The 16,703-nt window shown below is 50.9% G+C and overlaps 1 protein-coding gene across 3 annotated transcripts in view; it reads left to right on the top strand.

The window, feature by feature from the left end:
- Positions 1-16,703, top strand: part of Dpp6 (dipeptidyl peptidase like 6) — an 802,942-nt gene that overhangs the window by 689,888 nt on the left and 96,351 nt on the right. The window lies entirely within an intron of this gene.

Raw genomic sequence — 16,703 nt, 5'->3', positions numbered from 1 at the left:
TCTGGGATGATCCCCGGCCACTTTCCTTCCTGTCCTTCACCTGACTGGTAGCCATGGTGACATCTGACTTAGCACCATGGTCCTCCTCAGAACACAGTGGAGTGTGGCATGCCCCCCCCACACACACACACACTCAACAATGCCCCGCCTCTGTGGGCCGTGCTTCTCAAGGAGCAGGCCTGCTCTTTGCTGTCTCCTGGGTGTGAAGTGAATCTCTGCCTGCACAGTCCTCCCTCCCACCGTCCTCCCTCCTCCAGAGGCAGTGCAGAGCTGAAATTGGACCAGCAGTATTCAGGCCTTGCTGCCCTGAGTGAAGGCTACATCATTATGCAAAAAAATGGGTCTTTTTACAGTGGCTGCCAAGACCAACTGTGTGGAGGACCATTTGGTATTTTGGCCCACAGTGCGGCTCTTTTCTTACTCCTGGCCAAAGATGTTGTCCTACTCTCTTCTTTACCTTTCTCAGTGCTGTGGCAAAGTCCTCGACAACAGAAAGTGAATGAAAGAATGGCTCATTCTGGCTCATGGTTTCCCCGACATGCCCACTGTGGCAAGGAGGCCAGGTGGCGGGACCATAAATCAAGAAACAGAGTGGGTGCTGGTGCTCAGCTGGCTTCCCCCTTTGTCCCTTTGACTCAATTGGGATTCCAGCTCATATGGGAATTGCCACCCACATTCACAGCATGTCTGATCCCCTCAGCTAATCCCCTTTGGAAACACCCTCACAAATACACCCAAAGGTGTGACTCCCGAGGGATGTTTTAATCCAACCAGGTTAACAGTCAGGATTAACAACCATAAGGCCCAGGGCTGGAGAGATGTCTTAGCAATTAAGCACTTTCCTGTGAAGGCTTGATTACCCAGGATCCAAATTAGCCAGATGCACAAGGGGCGCATGCTTCTGGAGTTCGTTTGCAGTGGCTGGAGGCCCTGGCGCACCCATTCTCTCCCTCCTTCTCTCTCTCTCCCTTTTTCCTTCTCTCAAAATAAATAAATAAACAATCATAATGCCACCACTGTCAGCTTGACACGCAAGCACATCAGTTTGTGAATGAGTGTGTGTGCGTGTGTGTGTGTGTGTGTGTGTGTGTAGACATGCATGTTCCATACCTCACGTATGGAGGTCAGAAGACAATGTCAGTCTGTGCTCATCATCCCGCCACACCTGAGGTACAGTTTCTCTCAGTCTTGTTTTGCTGCTGTTCTCTTCACTGTGGCTTGAGCTGAGAGCGTCCAGGAAATCCTCCTGTCTCCAGCTCTAGTCTCACCTTCTTAGAAAGCTTTCTGAAAGGAGCCTGCCTAAGGTCTGAGGACCAAACTCAGGTGCTGAGGCTTGAGCAGTGAACACTTTATCCACCGAGCCTTCTCCCCAGCCCCCAAGCACAGGACCATGATTTTCCACCCCAGCTCCCACCATAAGCTCATGAACATCTCAAGCTACAATATGTATTCAGTCCAACTTCAGAATTCCCACTCTTGGACTGGGAAGATGGCTCAGTGCTAAGGTGCTTGCCTGCAAAGCCTAAGGACCTGGTTTGATTCCCTAGTACCCACATAAAGCCAAATGCAGAAAGTGGCTGTGGTGGTTTGAATAGATGGCCCCCCAGTATATTCAGTGTTTTATTAGTTTGTAGTTTGCATCTGCAGCCGCCTGGCTGGAGGCAGTGTCACTGGGTGGATCTTAAAGTGTGCTGGTGGGTTTCAGATTTCAATCTAAAGATACGCAAAGTGTGCCTAGCTGGAGTTCCTGAAGTGTGTTGTGGCTTTTGGCTTTTAGGCTAGTGCTTCTCTCTCTCTGCTTGGACCTGTGAAATCAGGCCAGCTTCTTCTGCCATTTTGGAACTTCCTGTGGATCTGTAAGCTTCAATAAATTCCTTCCTCGATAACTGTGCCTGGTCTGGAAGTTCATCTCAGTGAACCTGAAGCTGTCTGCTACAGAAGTTGGTACCAAAGAGTGGGCTGAGATAAACCTGATGATGTGGTTGTTGATCTTTTGGAACCTTTGTTTTAGAGGAATAGGCATGGACTTGGTGCTTGCAGTTAGAGATGCCTTCTGGAGTGGTAAGCCAAGTTTTATGGACTATTCTGAATGCTAGGTGCAGACAGTACTGAACTTCAAGGCTTGGCTTATGAGCTTTCTAAGGGGAAGGAAAGACTGCAGAGGACTTTGTTGGAACTGGGCTACTGACATAAGGGTTGGCTGCATCCTGCTGCCCAGGCCCAGAGAGTTTGATCAAGGTTAAATTTGTAATGGACTGATGTGCTTGGCTAAAGATAATTGGACTGAGAGATTTAATATTTTTAAGTTGGAAAACCTCAATCAAGTTAAAAATTACAGGCACTGAGACTGGTCTTAGGCTACTGAACCTGTTATTGTCAAACACATTAGCAATATTAAGGAAGATGGTCCAACTGCTTCACATTAAAACAATGTAAAGATGCCTCAGGAAAGACTATCATAGAAATGCAAACTTTTTTGGAAAGAGTTGACTGGAGAAGGAACTTGCTTTTCAATGTTATGATATTTCATCCCTGAATTAAGAATATGGCTGTGTCCTGCACATCTGGAAGCATGAAAAATTAGAGACATCGTTGTGAATTGCACACAGTTCCAGGAGCCGTGTTGAGATGCGGCATGAGGCAGGGCCTGATGCCTTGATAGGCTGAAAGAGCCTTTGGAAGATTGACCTTGGCTTGCATGAAGACCTGAAGATGTTTTGGATATACCAGGACTATGCAAGTGCTACCATAGAGCGCACTGTTGGCCTAGGATAGAAATGTTCTCTGGCTGCTCTGCCCAGCTGGAGAGGCAGAATTAGGAAATCTGGAGACTGTCAGTCTCTGGTTATATTGAACTTGAACTGAAGAAGTTTGATGCTTGATGGTGATTGAGTTTGTATTGTTTTAGTCTCTCCTTGCTATGCATTATACCAGTTGAAAATGTTTTCTCTGTGCCTTTATATGTTGGAAGTATTTAACTTGTTTGATTTTACAGGACTTACTATCTTAAATTGGTCAAGACTGTGGAGACCTTTGAAATTGAACTGAGTATAATTTACAATGTGTGATGGTTATAAATCTGTTGGGGGCCAGGGGCAGAATGTGGCAGTTTGAATAGATGGCCCCCAATATATTCAATGTTTTATTAGTTTGTAGTTTGGATCTGCAGTCACCTGGCCGGAGGAGATGTCACTGGACAGATCTTAAGGTGTGGTGGTGGGTTTGAGATTTCAATCTAAGGATATGCAAAATGCCCAGTTCCATCTGGAGTTCCTGAAGTGTACTGTGTGGTTTTGCTATTGGCTTGTGGCTTGTGCTTCTCTCTCTCTTCATGGACCTGTGAAAGCAGGGCCAGCTTCTTCTGCCATTATGGAACTTCCCCTGGATCTGTAAGCTTCAATAAATCCCTTCCTCCATAACTCTGCCTGGTCTGGAAGTTTAGCTCAGCGAACTTGAAGCTATCTGCTACAGTGGCATATGCATCTGGAGTTTATTGGCAGTCATTCTTTCTCTCTCTCTCCCTTTCTCTCTCTCTCTCCCTGCAAATAAATAAGTACTTTTTAAAATGCCCTTAAACATAAAATAAGTTTATATTTTTATATTTAATATTTATATACTTGTTATATAAATATTTATTATATATTTATATTAATATTTAATTTATTTTCTCCTTTTGTCCCTTTTCACTCAATCTGGGACCCCAGCTCATAGGGAAGTGCCCATTAAAAATGAATACTAGTCAGGCATGGTGGCATTCAGGAGGCAGAGGTAGGAGGATCGCCGTGAGTTCCAGGTCACCCTGAGAATACAGAATGAATTCCAGATCAGCCTGGGCTACAGTTAGACCCTACCTCAAAAAAAAATACAAAATAAATAAATTCTGGTAACTAATCTTAACCATTTAAACATTGCTCAAAAGTCCAAAATCTCTTCAGAGACTCAAGGAAATGTCCTGTGAGTCCCTTTAAAAGTCAAAGCATGGTGGGGGGGGGGAGGTATTACCATGGGATATTTTTTATAATCATGGAAAATGTTAATAAAAATTGTGGAAAAAAAAAAGAAATAAACCTCATGAAGTTAAAAAAAAAAAAAAAAAGTCAAAGCACAGCCTACAGACTTCTGACAGACAGAGCCATGGAATCACTATTCTCACTCAGAAAGACGGGAATGGGGCCTGGTGAGGAACAAGCAAGGCAGACCCCCCCGCGCCCCCGCAGCACAAACACCAAATCTTGCAGCGCCACATCCAGCACGCGGGGCCTGAACCCTCCGGTGCCAGGGGCTTGGGCAGCCCCGCCCTGCCGCTCTGCCGCCGGCTGCACGCGCGCCCGCTCCTGGCTAGCTCCCTCCGCACCTGCAACTTTCCTCAACAGGATACCACAGCCCTGGCGTCTCCAACACCCAACAGTCTCCTGGCAGCACGGTCCTCGCCTTCACGGTCTCATGCCAAAGCCTCTCAGAGTTTTCCAGAACCTTTTTGCACACCTGCATGGTCTCATGACTGGGGGGGGGGGGGCAGCGGTTACACACCGGCATCATCACCATGTGGACGCTGCCAACTTCTGCCAGCTTGAGGTGTACCTGCCCTTCCACCGTAGCTGTAGTGGCCTCGCGCCTGAGGCTAATTTCCTGTATTACTTTCTTTTCCCGTTGCTGTGACGAAATGCTCGACACTAGCGACATAAGGGTTTTACTTTGACCGGGGTCTGAGGAGGTGCGCTCCATCGTGGAGGGAGGCCTGGCAGCGGGGCGGGAGGCAGCTGGCGTGCGAGTGTCTACGGTCAGCAGCAAGCGGGGGAGAGGAACGCCAGCCGTCTGCTTTCTCCTTTTCCCTGTAAGTCAGTCCTGAACCTCGACACACGGGACGGCGTCACCCACATGCAGGGTGTGAGCCACCCCTCCTGCCCATCAGTTATAATCCCCTCTAGAAACACCTCTACAGACACCGCCAATGGTGTGCCTCACTGGTGCCCCAGGCGTTTCTTAACCATCACAGCCAACACCTATGCCCTCCCCTGGAACACACCCCTCCCTGCCTGAGCAGCCGGTGCCAGCGTTGTGGATGTGACAACAGCCACTATCATGCGAGGTCCAGGAGCGCAGGACGAACATTTTCACAATGACTCCCACTGGTGCTGGGATGATCAGTCCTTGTGGGTTTCCTCTGTCCTCCATCCTATGGGGGACAAAGGGACACAGACCAGAAAATGACTCAGAGAGCTCCCAGGACCAGCCCAGGGAGCAGGTGTCTGAGCAGGAGCCTGAATGGTGTGTCCTCAACCACGGCCACGCTCTGCCCTCTGTATCCCCTGTGCCTGTCCCTAAGACAGGACACGATCACCACCATCTTCTGCCTGCTAACAGAGCCTCTTGCAGATGTGAAAGATCATGCTTAGGACCCCATCCTGGGAGACTGCGGTGGGTGGTTGATTCCAGAACTCAGGAAGTGATACTGTGGTGATTTGCATGTAACGTGTCCTCCACACGTTTTTATTTGAATATATTTAATCCTCAGTCGGTGTCACTGGTTGAAGAACCTTTAGGAGGAGGCTTGCTCAAGGAAGTGTGGCACTGGGGGAGGCCTTAGGAGTTGCAGCCCAGCCACGTGCATGCTCCTCTCTACACTTCCTGCCTGCCACTGTGGAGATGGGGCGCCGACTGGTTGCTCCTGTCATGCTTTCCCTATTGGGATAGAACTGCCCCTGAAGCCCTAAGTCAAAATAAACCCTGTCCTTTCCTAAAATCAGTATTTTCTCCCAGCAGTGAGAAAGTAACTGATACAGTTACTGCCCATCAGGAGCAGACATTCTAGCAGTGACCAAAAGGAGATCTTGGAATCATTTGATGTCAGGGACCTCAAGAACCCAAGGTCGGGAGACAGTAAGGAGCCACATTCAGTCTCCAGGTCCATGGCCACACTCAGTATAGGGAACCAAATAACTGGTAGATCACATTACATTTAATACTTGACAAATGAGTGCGGTTCCCCCGTGATAAATTAAATACAAATTGCCTTAAAAGAGCCGTTGAGTGTTTGAAATTGCACAAAAGTGCAGTCTCTGCAATTTTTCTGTAAGGTTGAGAAGAGTGGCCCACGCCAACCCCTCGTTTCACATTGAAGAGCAGAAGCCTGGAGAGGGGGACACAGCTGGAGGCCCACCTCTCAGCCCATCAGGCCCCTCTCCCCTCTGGATGGCGTTCAGCCTCTGTGGGAAGCAGGTGGGAGCCATTAATCTAAGTACAGCGGGTTTCTCATGGAATTCTTTGCTCCAAATGTTATTCTTCTGACAGATGTCTGCTTTTGGCGCTTGGGGGGGGGGGGCTTTTAAAATGTGGGAAACTCTCTAGAAAAAGAATAGAGGGTTACGACTTTGAGCTGAGGCCGTGAACAGAGGGACCCATCTTGCCCTCCTGCCCCCAGCTCACCTGCTCCCAGCCTGCCCACAGGCCATACTTACCTCGCCGCAGGAGCCTGCACCCCCCTTCCTCCGCTAATCTTCACACATGTTTCATTATCACTTGATTATCTTCCCTGGTGAGGACCACTTGTGCATTAATGGCCCTTCGCTCATACCCTGAGTGACTGCAGAAAGCAACGGTCACACAAGTGTGAAGGTCTGGGTAGCTAGCTCCCCTACGCCCACATAAGGCCAGGTTGTGCTCATGGTGGGATGGGGGTAGAAATGTGAGACTCTCTGAAGCTCACAGGCCCACTGAAAAACAAGAGACTCTGCCTCAAATAAGATGGAAGGCAAGGATCACTGCCCATGGCTATGGTCTGACCTCCACACAGGCACTGTGTACACGTACACCCACCCTCAAATGACACAAGCACACCTACATATATTTCACACATACACACACACATTTTAAAAGAAAGAACTTCAGTAGCCGGGCGTGGTGGTGCACGCCTTTAATCCCAGCACTTGGGAGGCAGAGGTAGGTGGATCGCCCAGAGTTCGAGGCCACCCGGAGACTATATAGCGAATTACAGGTCTGAGCCAGAGTGAGACCCTACCTCAAAAAACCAAAAAAAAAAAAACAAAGAAAGAATTTCAGTGCTGGAGAGATGGCTTAGCGGTTAAGGCACTTGCCTGTGAAGCCTAAGGACCTATGTTTTACTCTCCAGATCCCACTTAAGCCCCAGCCCCCCCCCCCCGCAGGGGAGCAAAGATGAGGCAAACACAAAGCACAAGGTCACACATGCCCACTAGGCGGTGTAAGCATCTAGGGTTCAATTTCAGTGGCTGAGGCACTGGTGCGCTAATCCCTCCCTTCTCTCTCCCCCCCCCCTTAAAAAAAGAAGAAGTTTGAATCAGTTTTTCTGGTCTCAAATTTGTTTTGTAGCCAAGGGTGACCTTGTACTCCGGATTCTCCTGCCTTAGGGCTGGGATTATAAGGATGGGCCGCCATACCCAGTTCTCAGATCTGACTCTCCTCTATGTCCAGCCAAATAATGTTTCCTCAGTCTCCTCAGCTGGTGTCTGTTAAACTTGTTCGAGGGTCAATTGGTGGACACACAAATGAATGAATATATGAGCAGACTCACACATTAACAAGGGAAGGAGAGGCAGGAAACCATGGGACACCCCTTCAACTGTTCAGGCATGAGGCCTGTGAAATGGCTCAAGGACGCTGTGCTCTGGAAGCTCTCTCAAGTGTCCACCGTAATGATCAAGAGAGAAGTGTCAGAAAGGCTACACAGAGAGGGGAACATGGGGAGGACCTGCCTTCCTGCTCAGGTGTCACCTTTCCTTGACGTTTTCTACTTAGAATGTGCTGTAGGCTTAAGGCTGGTCTGTGATGCGAAATGACCTGGGGCAGTGGTCGCTGCGGGCTGGACGAAGCCTGCCCTTCGAGCTCTCCGGTCTCCTGTACAGCCACTGGAGCATCTGGAAGGCCAGAGCGAGACTTCCGGCCATTAAGAAATGGCTCCTGTGCAGAGAAAGGAAGGGGAAGCGTGTACACCCGCCGTCTGTGTCCCCTAACCCCCACGGGTCACACTAGCGGTGCCTGCAGGGGCTCAGGGCAGTGGTTGGCCATGGGCGGCACGGCCCGAGTCGGGAATTGCTGCCGGTCAGGATGAGCCTCTGTCTCCCACCCTCACATGGCCTCGCTCCAGAAACTGAGGCCAGTGAGGGCTGGGGAGGCCATCGTCAGGTTATTCAGAGAAAGGAGCCCGGGAGTCACCGAGTCCCCAGACTACTTGCTTCCCTTTGGTCCCACATCTGTTCCTCCCTTGAGCTGCCATGGGATTTCTTCCTCTGGAGTCGAATGCTGGGCCTGGTCTGCAGGTTGGGAACCCTTGTACCCAGCCACCCAGGGAATCCGAGGCCAGTCCCGATTCCCTACCGCTTGTTGCTGTGCGGGGACCTTTTCTGGAGCCTATTGGCTTAGCTCCTCTTCTCAATCCTTCCCCAGACACGTGGCCTTGGCTGTCCCTTGGCAGTGAGCTTCCTCATTGCAGAGCTGTGCAGATGGAAAACACCCCCACCCCCGGTGGGGAACCCCGTGGAGCTGGTTTGGGCCTGGGGGCAGCTCTGTCCTCCACTTGGGACTGACACCGCCCGCTCTGGCTCATGCTGGCTGAAGAGCTGATTCTGTCCAGATGGAAGGACTGACCTCCAGATCTTTTCCATCCTGTGCGCTCCCGAGGTCCCGGCCACAGCATGGCCGTCATCTGTGAGGACAAGAAAGTTTCCCTCCATGCTTCTGCTCCAAACAGCAGAAAGCAGGAAGAAAGGCAGTGACGAACACACCCTGTCCCTCAGCAGGTGCCATGCCAGCCTTGCAGGGACTGAGAAGGGGCTTTGCTCTGGGGACCGTGTCCTCAGCGCCATCTCATGAGTCTTTCTCCAGAAGAAGGTGGTGGGGCCACTTTCCAGGCTTGGCCATTCCGCCTTGTTCTAAGAGCCCCCTGGCGTCCTTCCCCCGTCCCTGCTTCCACAGGGGCTCGCAGCGGCCACTGTGCGTCAGGATCCTTAGTGGTGGCCCTTCTGCTGCCTCTCACTACTTCTAACTCGTCCCCCCCCTCCCCCACCCACAGCGCAGCGCAGGGATTTGTACGAGTTGAGAGCTCAGTCTTTGTTCAAAAAGGCTAACGTGGGCTTGCAGCCATGTCACTGCGACCTCTGCCATCACCCGGCAACATTCTCCGTGAGTGCCTGTCGCCCCTTCTCTCCTCTAGAACACAGGTCATACTGGACTCAGGACCCACCCCACTCCCACATGAGCTTATCCTCACTTACCAATGACTCAGCAGTGACCCCGTTTCCACCAAAGGCCACACACAGGCAAGAGTATAGACATCTCGCTTAAGGGATACAATTCAACCCATGGAGAAAAATAAACTGTTCTGGAGAACCTATTATTTATTATTTCTCTATTTAAGAAGGTACACCCCTCTGGAGTAAAATTTGAAAGTATATTTTACGTACAGTACTAAGGTTGGGTGTACCAAACCCCAAAATCTATGATTACTCAATCAAATAGAATGTTTGTTCCTGGTAAATTGCTTCATGGTGTGCATGCGTGTGTGTGTGCACGCATGCACATTTGCACGCATGCACGTTTGATGTGTGGTACGGGGGTGGAGGATGCATGCATACCATAACACATGTGTGGAGGGCTGAGGACAACTTCAAGGTGTCGGTCCTTTCCTTCCGCTCGGGGACAGGGTCTCGAGAGCTCTGGTTTAGCCGGCTCACCAGCGTCTGCACTGTGGAGGGCATGCTGGGGCACAGACACAACTCCGCTCTGCACCTGGCTTTCCATGCAGGGGCTCCAACTCAGACGAGCAGGCTTGCGGGCAAGTGCCTTTAGCCACTGGGCCATTGCTCCAGCCCTTGTGTTTTTTCTTTTTTATTGATAACTTCTATAATTGTAAACAATATCCCGTGGTAATTCCCTCCTCCCACTTTCCCCTTTGCAACTCCACTCTCCATCATATCCCCTCCCCCTCTCAATCAGTCTCTCTTTTATTCTGATGCCGTGATCTTTTCCTCCTATTACGATGGTCTTATGTAGGTAGTGTCAGGCACTGTGAGGTCATGGATAGCCAGGCCATTTTGTGTCTGGAGGAGCGAATTGTTAGGAGTCCTACCCTTCCTTTGGCTCTTACATTCTTTCTGCCACCTCTTCCGCAATGGACCCTGAGCCTTGGAAAGTGTGACAGAGATATTTCAGTGCTGAGCACTCCTCTATCACTTCGTCTCAGCACCATGGTGCCTTCTGAGTCATCCCAAGGTCACTGCCATCTGAAAAGACAAGGTTCTCTAACCAAAAGTGAGAGTAGCATTAATATATGGGTATGAACATTAACAGAAGTGCTTACTGGGCAGTTTGGTGAGCACAGTATATACTTTTAGGCAGACACCAGCAGATATTACAGCCCTAGGGCTCATGACTACCCCTGTTGTAGGTTTTCAGTATCAGGGACGCGTTCCCTTCCATGGAGTGAGCCTCCAGTTAAATTAGAGGGCAATTGGTTTCCCCCATAACAGATGGGCCACTATTGTACCTGATGGCTCATTTGCCCTGGCTGGCCAAATATAAGGCTTTCAGTGTCCACTGTTGAGTATCTTCACTGGTGATTTCTCTCTCTCCCATTCAGCTGCATGCAGAATGGCTTTTTCCAGCTTTCTGTCAGCTGGTCTACATGGAGGAAGTTTTTAGCTCAATTCCAGCAGGAATTTTCAGCGACCTTGAAGTACAGGGAGTCTTCAGCAATAGGGTCTTACCATCTATTCCTGGTGGGAAACCAAGGTCCTCGGCAGTGGCCTGTAATGTTTTGGGGGGCAACAGGGATCTTCCTGGCTAACAAATCACTGGAAGGTATCCCATCCCTGGCACTAGAAATTTTCTAGTAACAATATACGGCTTCTGAGTGTATTGTTTTTTAGTTCACAAGCGAAGGTCGTTTGTATTGCTTGTATGTATTCATGGTGCACCAGATGTTCTTGTAAAGTATGTCTGCACTCTAGGGTTCCTGAACATGTATGTGTCACCTCACCCTGTGGCTTATGGGGAGAAAAATATCTCAAATCTCATCTCTCTTAGCAGTATTCAAGTACCAGGGATGTTGAAACCTTTGACCTTGCAACATGATGCTGCCATCTGCAGTCGTAGCTGTCCTGGGCTTCATGCAGCCCACAGACTACACACACCTAAAATGTGTTGCTAACCAGAGGCACGCCGGTGACTATTCCTCCTGGCCTACTGACACTCAGGCCCTTGGCCCACTCGTGTCACTTCCACTCCCCACACTTCCCACCCTGACTCTGCTTCTGTGACTCTGCCTTCCCTACCCTTCACTGAGACGGCCCCTCCAGGTTCTGCCTGGTCATCGCAATGTCGGGACATCTCTCGTTCCCTTTCAGTCTCTTGGAACCAGAATGGCCCTTCCCTCCTATCTCACACCAGCTACCCGGCCGGGAGCCCGGCCCTCCCCACGCACAGCACACTGAACCACCCTGCCTGGAACAGGGCCTGCATTGGAACCACGTACTCACCTGTAACTCACCCTGCACCCCACAGCGGCATGAATATGGTAGCTGCTGAGCGACCTGGAGATGGGAAGAGTGTCCTTGGGAGGAGTGCCCCATGTGGCTTCGGCCTTTATCACCCTAAACCGAGAGGGGTTCATCCACCGGCTGCGCACCTGTGACGGTTTGCACGGGTGGGGAGCGCTGACAACAAGCAGGGCCGTGAGTCCATCCTCCTGGGGCCCAGCGGCACGTTCACCTTGAGCATCCTCGAGAAAGAGGCAGTCTTCTCTCACCAGTGTCCCCGAGTTGTACCTCCCTTCAGTCCCCAAGAGGAGGGAAGGTAAAGGAAAGACACGCCCTCCCGTTTTCCTGAGTTAGTCATACTTGCTCCGGAAGGCAAGCTATTCATTTTGTTCTAAGCAAAGGGTTCATGCAATTAATTCACTTGCTGAAACCGGGCTGTCTCCTCTGCCTGCAAACCTCTGCTCCTACAGCACAGTTGATGCGCAGCATTTAAGCAGCTGCCCCATTGGGCGAGGGGTGCTGGGAACAGCGTTTGCAGGACGGCAACCTTCATAAAGATGCTGCCATGTCGGGGTCTCATCTGCTTGGCCTTTTCCCTTAGCTTCTTATATTTAATATTCACTTTAATGAGCAATAAAGATACAGAAAAAAAAATTTAAGGGCTGTAGAGTTCGCTTAGCAGTTAAGGTGCTTACCAGCAATGCCAAAGGACCCAGGTTCAATTCTCCAGAACCCACAGAAAACCAGATGCACAAGGTGGCACATGAGTCTGGAGTTTTTTTGCAGTTGGCTAGAGGCCCTGACATGCCCATTCTCTCTCTCTCTTTCTCTCTCAGTCTCTATCTATCTACCTCACTCTCTCTCTCTCTCTCTCTCTCTCTCCTCTCAAATAAATGCATAAATAAAATATTTAAAAGCAAACACCAAAGAGCCATATGTTAAATGACTTGGGGGAAGTAAATAATGCAGTCCTAGCTGTGTGGGGCCAGCCCTTTGGAGTGGCAGAATACCTTTCTCTGTGCTTCCCTCTCACCTTGCAATTCAAAGGAACTAACCTCTGCCCCACCTCCGCACACACAGACAGACGCCCACACATTTGTCACCTCCGAACTCAATGGGCTCCAACTTGGTGCATCCATCACCTTCTGCATTATGCAAGAGTGGTTCGATGACCCCAGAATGCTCTGAGTGGCGAAGTGGGCTCCCTGGACGTGTCCTGCCACTTGCTGACGGACTTGGTACAAACAGGACGTTCTTAGCCCAGCTTCGTCCAGTCACCCGTTTTCTGCCTCTGCCCGTGGGGGACAGGCTGGAAGTGAGCTGCTCCCAGAGAGGTGTGGGTGGCAGTGGGCTGCCAGCGGGTGAGGAAGAAGGAGGCCTGGTCGACACTGCACTGGCAGCCTGTGGCCTTGGCAGGTTGCTCTGGGTTGCAGGGGGAAGTAGATAGTTGTCTCGTTAGGGCCTTGCTGTTTCTGCTCGTCCCTGTCCATCTTCTCTGCCCCCTTTGTGCAGCCGTTTGTCTGTCCTCTGTGGGTCTGTCTGGGCTGGCTGGCTCTGAATTGCTATCCTGGGAAAGCCGTGAGGCCCTCTGCTGCCCCCTACAGGCTCTGCTTGGCTCGGCCGCAGCGACTGCCCCTGGATCCTTCCGTGTGGCTCTGCAGTGTAAAAGTGCTCGAGCGGAATTTCTCTAAGTCGCATTCAACCGGTGCCTCCGTTTCCAGCAGATCATGGGAGTGTGGGGGTGGGGGTCGGCGCAGGGCGTGCTATGCACCATGCTGTGTGAGTAACATCAGATCCTGTGATTGCACCAAGTCGCTTCTGAATCACCTCACTCCAAATGAACCTGAAAGTCGCCTTCCTTCCCTGCTGCTGAAGACACTGGGAAATTACAAGCTCTGCGGCTTGGCCCACGCTCTGTCCTCCTGTCTACTCAGAGGTCAGAGACCTCTGAGATGAGCCCTAGAAGCAGAAGCATTCCCCCGCCCCCCCCCCCCCCCCGGAGCTGGGCAGCACCTCTGGGCTCTGGGCTCATAGCACTGCACCAAGACTCCTCGTTTCACAGGAGGGAGTCAAGAACGAGCAGCAGGTTCAGACTTAACCCGGGACTCCTAGGCCCTAGGCCCTAGACCTTGAGGTCCCTCTGCTGGCCCTGTGCTCCAGCATAAGATGCCTAGGGCCAGGGTGGGGACCTGGACATGTGCTCTCTGAGTGTCCAGTCCAGTGCTGAGGTCTGTAGTCATCAACTCTGTCACAGCCGGCCAGGGTCTGCTCACACTTCAGAAGCCTACTGGAAGGTGCCCCGGGGACAGGGAGGAGTTGTGGGACAGTGACAGTGAGCACGACCCCAGCCTCAGGACAGGGAGCAGGGGGTGTAAGGGAGAACTGCTATGCCATCAGTCCTCCCACGGTCATGGCCAGCTGGGCTGGGAAGTGCCTTTGAGAACGGCAGGGGGACCACCACAGACGAGGTGAAGTTCGCCCCGCCATCTGCTGGCCCAGCCCTGGGTCTCCCTGTTGCATCCTCTTAGGACTCCCTGTTTTGTGGAAGGGGAGTAGAGTGTGTGAGGTGTAGCGTGTGTGATATGTGGTATATGTGCACGTGTACACAGATGCATATGTCCCATGCACGTGTGTAGGGAGGCCAGAGAAGATGGGTGTCCCTGTCTTGTTGCTCACAGGGCTGTCCCTCAACCCGAGCTGCGTTGGGTCAGGGAGCGTGCGTCTCTCCACCTCCTCCACCAGGGACAGCTAGGGATGAATGAGCGTGCTCAGCTCCCTCTGTAGGTGTCTAGGGGTCAAACTGGGCAGTTTCAGGCCCAAGGGACCCTCGTGCTGAAGCAGTAAGCTCTTTAACCACTGAGCCATCTTCCCAGCTGTCCACTTTTTTGTTACAACTTTTAAAACTCTTACTGACAATTTTCCTACGTGGAAAGAATGACATTTGCTCATAATCCCCTCCTGTTACTTTTTTCCTCCCATCCCTCTTCCACTGAACCCTGTCTTCTTTCTAAGTAGCCCTCTTGTACGTCCGTGCCTTGTTTCCCTCCCCCAGCCTTGCTGGCCTCGGTATCGCACAGGCCTCAAGCGGCCAGCTGCGGTTCCCGTGAGCTCATGAACACCACAGCCTCTTCATGTCCCGAAGACAGCCTTCCAAGGCACTCCTGCCAGCCTCTGGCTCTTACATTCCTCCACCCCTCTTCCCTGATCCGATGTGCCCAGCCTTGGGGTTCAGACAACACGCTAGAGCTGTTTCATTTAGGGCTCATCGCTCGAAAGTAAGTTATTCTGAGCACTTTGATGAGTTTTGAGTCACCACCATCTGCAAGAAAGAATCTTCTCTGAGCAAAGGAGAGAGCAGCACTAATTATGCCTTCCACTGACGTGGTGACTCCCACCTCTACTTCAACTTCCAGTGTTTCCTGCTGACTGTACCCGTGTTTCTCCCTTCTCCACGGGCCCTCCGGCCCCTCGGGGGGCACTGTGGGGCTTGGCTGAGTGGCTGTGCTGGGTCATGGGGGGCGGTTGCTGTAAAAGCCAATGGGGGGAGGGCGATTGTTAGCACTGCAAGAGAGGCCCGTGCAGGGTTCCCTCGGGTTCCCAGGCCCTGCTGCTTCACTGAGGCAGTGTCTTCTGTGAGAAACACAGTAGAGGTCCTACAACATGGGGTACACCTCTACACCAGCAGAGAGGTGTAGTCCACAGAGGATTTCCAGCTCAAGGCTACCATAGCAGCAAAGCCCTGTCTCAAAAACAGCCGGGTGTGGCAGCACACACCTTTAATCCCAGCACTCGGGGAGGCAGAGGTAGGAGGATCACTGTGAGTTCAAGGCCACCCTGAGACTTCATAGTGAATTCCAGGTCAGCCTGGGCCAGAGTGAGACTCTACCTTGAAAAAAAATAAAAAGAGCAAAATAAGCCGGCATAGTGGCTAACACCTTTCATCCCCTGGGAAGCCGAGGTAGCAGTTCGAGGCTATCTAGATCAACCTGGGCTAGAGAAATACTCTACCTTGACAAACCAAAAGGAAAAATAAAATAAAATAAAATAAAATAAAATAAAATAAAATAAAATAAAATAAAATAAAATAAAATAAAATAAAACAAAAACCCAAATCTACATGGTACCTTATTGCTAACATACGCCTGTGATTCGGGCACTCAGGAAAGCTAGGTCATGAGTTTGAAGCTGGCCTGGGCTACTTAGTGAAACCTTGACTCAAAACAGCAATAAACTGTGTGGTGGCGCACGCCTTTAATCCCAGCACTCGGGAGACAGGTAGGAAGATCGCCAAGAGTTCAAGGCCACCCTGAGACTACATCATGAATTCCAGCTCAGGGCTAGAGTGAGACGACCTCTAAATAAATAAATGAATCAAAAACATAGAGGCGACTATTCCTCTCTAAGGACCAAGATGTTGTGGGCTCTGCGGAGCAGTGTGCGCCCCTGCCCCCATCTCGGTCCTTGCTAGGGCAGACCCACTTTGCTTTTCTGGCATGCACTGAAATTGGGTCTTGTGGGAGCCTGTGAACATATCCTTCCTCCTCCACTATGGTGGAGGAGCGAGTGGGTTTGTCCAGGTCCCACCTCCCCTGCAGGAACCCCTGCTATTTGGGGCTGAACCTTCCAGAGCCTTCTCAGTCTGCATGTTCCTGCTGCAGTGAGAACTGGTCCCTCTGGTGCTATTTGTGAAGTCCCATTAAAATGGTAATCCAGAGCTGGACAATACTCCAACTGAAAAGCACTCATTAGCAAAAAGGGGGGGGGGCTTGGTAAAAATATCAAGACCGTAATAAAAATATAAGAAATTGAATGAGATAATTAGAGTCATAATCACCAGGTTAAAAACGTTGTAAAGGGCTGAAGAGATGGCTTAGCGGTTAAGCGCTTGCCTGTGAAGCCTAAGGACCCCGGTTCGAGGCTCGGTTCCCCAGGTCCCACAGTCAGCCAGATGCACAAGGGGGCGCACACGCGTCTGGAGTTCGTTTGCAGAGGCTGGAGGCCCTGGCGCGCCAATTCTCTCTCTCTCTCTCTCTATCTGTCTTTCTCTCTGTGTCTATCGATCTCAAATAAATAATAAAAAAAAAAATTTTTAAAAAAACGTAAAAAGTAAGCTGGGGAGATGGCTGTGCTGGTGAAGTGCGAAGACCCGAGCTTGATCCCCAGTATTCATGTAAAAGCTGGGCATGGAAAAAA

Source organism: Jaculus jaculus, chromosome 10, assembly GCF_020740685.1.
Source record: "Jaculus jaculus isolate mJacJac1 chromosome 10, mJacJac1.mat.Y.cur, whole genome shotgun sequence".
NCBI classification, from domain to species: Eukaryota; Metazoa; Chordata; class Mammalia; order Rodentia; family Dipodidae; genus Jaculus; species Jaculus jaculus.
The sequence above is the reverse complement of the archived record's forward strand: the minus strand, read 5'-3'. Positions and strand labels throughout refer to the sequence as shown.